This window comes from Microtus pennsylvanicus, chromosome 15, assembly GCF_037038515.1.
Source record: "Microtus pennsylvanicus isolate mMicPen1 chromosome 15, mMicPen1.hap1, whole genome shotgun sequence".
NCBI classification, from domain to species: domain Eukaryota; kingdom Metazoa; phylum Chordata; class Mammalia; order Rodentia; family Cricetidae; genus Microtus; species Microtus pennsylvanicus.
Window position 1 is genome coordinate 52,538,026 of NC_134593.1, and position 4,620 is coordinate 52,542,645.

General features: G+C 38.8%; 1 pseudogene; it reads left to right on the top strand.

Annotated features, from left to right (window-relative positions):
* Positions 1-3,274: 3,274 nt before the first annotated feature.
* LOC142836227 (U6 spliceosomal RNA) lies at positions 3,275-3,373 on the top strand (annotated as a pseudogene).
* The last annotated feature ends 1,247 nt before the right edge of the window (positions 3,374-4,620 follow it).

Sequence of the window (4,620 nt, forward strand, 5' to 3'; positions counted from 1 at the left end):
CTAGAAGACAGCTCCCTCTACTGCGAAAACACAACACTTCTCACCTTGCCATTTACGGCATGCGATTGGCTTGGGTTTGCCAAAAGCAACTCACTTGGAGGATAATTATGGCTTTTCCCATTTCATCTTGTGTTGACGGCCTCCACCCACTTGCTAAAAATTAGCACATATCCAAAAAGGAAATTTTAAGCATATTTCTATACCTTCCAGCAAAAATGATTTAGAAAATCAGCATTTGAGATGAAGTGCTTCCTCCTTGCTAATTAAACTGCAGAATACGGAAACATTATCTGTGATAGCAAACTGAATCTTTAAGCAGTGTTTGACTTGTATTGACATGAATAGCCCATCTGCATTAACTCAAATTATTTTATAATCACTATAGAAAGATTTGAAGTTACTTTTCTGTCATAATACTGGAACCACCGCAGGGAAAGATAGTATTATCAATCAAGGTTGGGAAGTCTTGAGAGATAGGAAGCTGTAGGGACCACAATTTTACAAATGAACTGTTATCCTATAGGATGTTGTACATGCACTTATTAAAAGTTGGGCTTTCGATTTAACAGCTATTTGTTCAATTGGAAACACAAATAATGTAAGTATGTATTATGAGAAAACAATATTCCAGTTTTCATTGAAAAAGAAACATTAAGATTAATTAAGAGAACTCAAGTTTCATAATCTGATTTCCAGTAGCTCCTAATGTTAGTGCTCAGATCGAACTTGCTGTAACATGATTTAAATTCTCATTCTTTTGAAAAACTGTTACATGGGCATGATTTCAAATATATCTAGATATAGATATATTTTTTTAACCTGGGGTTTTTGTTTCATAACACACTTTCATTTTTGACTTCTTATCTCAAATGCTTAAATCAGGTATAGAAAATCATTGTATGTTGTTCTGTCGGCTGTAGCAGGTTCAATTCCTTTAATCTGCTCTGTGGAAATACACAGTTATTCATTCTCTCTTCGTGTACTTTTCATTGTCCTGTACTGAAGGAAGCCTGGATGGGAATCTCTGAAAAGCTGTGCCTCATGAGTCCCCGACATTTTCACTGTACCAGGTTCCCCGCACACCTTTCTTTACTTAAACAGCCACGCAGTTCCTCCGCCCTGAGTCACAGAAGCCCCCACGCATGCAGTCTAGTCCTCAGCTCTTGCTTGAGCCTGGCTTTTTTCTTCTCAGCCCTGACACACACACACCATGACTTGTTCATAGGAGTTCTGCAGCAAAGTTGAATAATATGTAAATTTTATGTTGTAATGAATTAGGTCCTAAGATCTTTAAAGGTCAGACACCTGGTATAATACATCACATTTTTTAATATCAACTACAAAATAACTGTAATAAATTTTTCCAACACCACATCCTCACACGCTGTTACCCACAAGGAAGCACCAAAGGAAATGTGTCATTTGTCAAAACATGCAGGAAACTGGCATCTGCACGGGGCACTTTAAAAAGTAAGTTGGGTTAGAAAAAAGCTTCCTATGTGGTGTTTCTGCATTTAAACAAAGAAAGACCGGCAGGTGCTTATTAGACTCCTCTTGTTCTTATAAACAAGATAAAAATAATTAGTTTTCTAGGACATGTGATAAAAAAGACTTTAGTCAAAGGATATTGTGGAATTTATAGGCACAGAGCTTTGATTCTGTTTAGGGGAAACTTCAACAGGAATGATTCATCTCAGCTTGGAGGAGCAAGTAAGATATTGGAAAAATATACAGTTATCTGAGTGGTAGAAATCTGATAGTTGCTATTTAAAAAAGATATGTATTTCTCTTACAGAGCTATTTGCAAGCTTCAATTACACATCTCTATTATCAGAAATGCCCATTACCAACAGAAGGGAAAGAGATTTACCTACAAACAAATAGACTATGGGGATTTTTTTAAAAGTGGAAACCCACATTAATGTTAGTCTCTGTTGTTATCTTTAATGTTACTGGGGATCTGCCTTTAAAATATCATTGTACGTGGAAATTATATTATATATGTAATTTCTGTTCAGCAATGCATTTTCTGGCACAATTTAAGTTGTATTTGAGGAAACAGTCTCATAATTATTCATTTAAATAATATTTGTGTTTTAAATCTGAGCGTATTTAGGAAAGGCTGTGATCATTTAAACACCAATTTCATTCTTCCAAAATAGCCGAAGATAGTTTTATGAGCACATCCATGTGACGTCAGCCAGGAGTCACAAAGTGAAGTTGGAATATTGTCCAGGTCATTAGGAGACACCCTGAGAGTCAAACATGTGAAGTCAGCATAGTTTCAGTGCTTGATGGGTCTGGAAACTTTCCAAAATCCCATGTTCCCAGAATATTCAGAACCTTTATAGCCAAACCTGAAATAGACTTCCTAAGCTGGGAGCAAGGTGTTAGCATAAATGTCTCCTCCACCAAGCAAGCTGAACACCTATGCTTTTGATCCCAACAAATCCAACACAGAACTCACTAGACAAACCTAAGGAAGTCAAGAGTTGGACAGTGAACATTTTGGTGTTTTAATTAACTTGTCCATAATGGTCAAAGGACAAAGAAACAATTTTAAAAAGACAATGTATAGCAATCAAAGGAAAGAAATGTCAATAATCCTAAATACGCATTTCAAATTATAGCACACATGGCTAAGAGTGTAATAAGGACAAAGCCAGCTCCTCCCGTGTAGATCTCTTTACTTTTTGAAAAGCACTGTGGTAGTATGACTCATTAATTCTCTCGTTTAACAAGGACTTATTTAGTGCTGAATTTGCTCCTCCCTCTTGGCAGATGGCTCTTGGCCCACAGTGACACCCCCAGGAGTGTGGCCTGCCTTTCTCCAACCTGGCCCAGCTCCAACCATTCTCTGAGAGAACTCAGAGGCACTCCTCTCCTTTCCGAGATATTGAAGCTTAATATGAAATGTCCCTTATAGCCTCATGTATTTGAACACTTGGTCCCAAGGTAGTGTTACTATTTGGGGACATCTCGAACCCTTTAGGAGGTGGTTGCTTATTGGAGAAGGTATATCATTGATGGTGGGCTTAGAGGTTCTAGAGATTGGACCATTTGCTGCTCTGTCTTTCATCCTACTTGTGGGGCCTGTTGCCTGGTTCTGCTTCCACTCCCTTTCAGGATGGACTGTATCCCCTTTTGGGATAAATCCACATAAGCCCTTCATTTCTGAAGCAGCTTTTGTGTGAGTATTCTATCGCAGCAACCAAAAAGAAGCAAATACACTATGGGATCTAATAGAAATAAAAACAATTTATCAAGAAAAAGTGTGCTCAATTTGGCAGTATGTATGCTAAGTTAGAACGATAGATTAGCATGGCCCCTGTGCAAGAATGACATGCACATTCAGAAAGCATCCCATATTTAGAAGCTGGGCATAGGTGGCACACGCCTTTAACCCCAGCACTCGAAAGACAGAGGCAGGCAGATCTCTGAGTTGGAGACAAGCCTGGTCTACAGAGTGAGTTCCAGGGTAATCAGGGCTACAAAAAGAAACCATGTCTTGAAAAAAACAAACAGAAAGAGTAAAATGTATATTATTAATAGCTATCACCCAGATTGGCCTATATATAGGGAAAATGGTCGGTATCACTAATCTATCATCACTAATGATAGCACAATAGATAGAACAATAATAGCAGGTGCCACTGAGGGTTGGACAATAAAGAACCTTACACTCTGTGGATAGATATGCAAGTTGCCACAGACATTATGAACAAGTTTTGAGAATCCCTCCTCTAAAAGGAGTAGAAATACCATATGATCCAGCAAGTATATCCAAAAGAAATGAAATCGGTGGGGACTGGGGAGATGGCTCAGTGGTTAAGAGCACTAGCTGCTCTTCCAGAGGACCCAGTTCGATTTCCAGAATCCACACGACAGTGCGCAACTGTCTGTAACTCCAGTTCCAGGGGATCCAACACCCTCATACAGTCATGCATGTAGGCAAAAACACAAGTACACGTGGAATAGAAATAAATAATAAAAAGAAACCTGTTAAAAAAAAAGAAAAGAAAGCATGTCAAAAAGATAAATGCATTCTCCAGTCACTCCATCAGTATTCACAATTGCCAGGACATGGGGTAGACTTAAATGTCCACCAACTGAGGAACCGATAAAGAAATATGGCATATACACCCATGGATATGTAGTACTAGCTATGAAAAGCATGAAATCGGGCTGGGGGATGGCTCAGTGGTTAAAGTACTTGCACTACAAGGTTGAGAACTTGAGTTCAGATCCTCAGAAATGTGCAGAAATGTTGGATTTGGCCTGGAGACTCCCTTATAATTCTAGCTTTTAAAGATAGAATTGGGGATCTTCAGAACATGCTGGCTAGAAGGATAGTCACATACACTGGCTGTGGGTTTGATAGAGAGAACCTGCCTCAATGAATGGATGATTCCTGACATTAATGTCAGCCTATACACACACACACACACACACACACACACACACTTCACCCGCACGCATGCAAAAGCATATATACATACATCCACAAAAAGCGCTAAAAATGAGAGAAAAAGAAAAAAGATGAAATTATGTGAAGCTCATAATGTAAGGGGAGAGGGGGAAGGAAGCCCCAAACAGAAAGACTAATGATACTTGACTGGA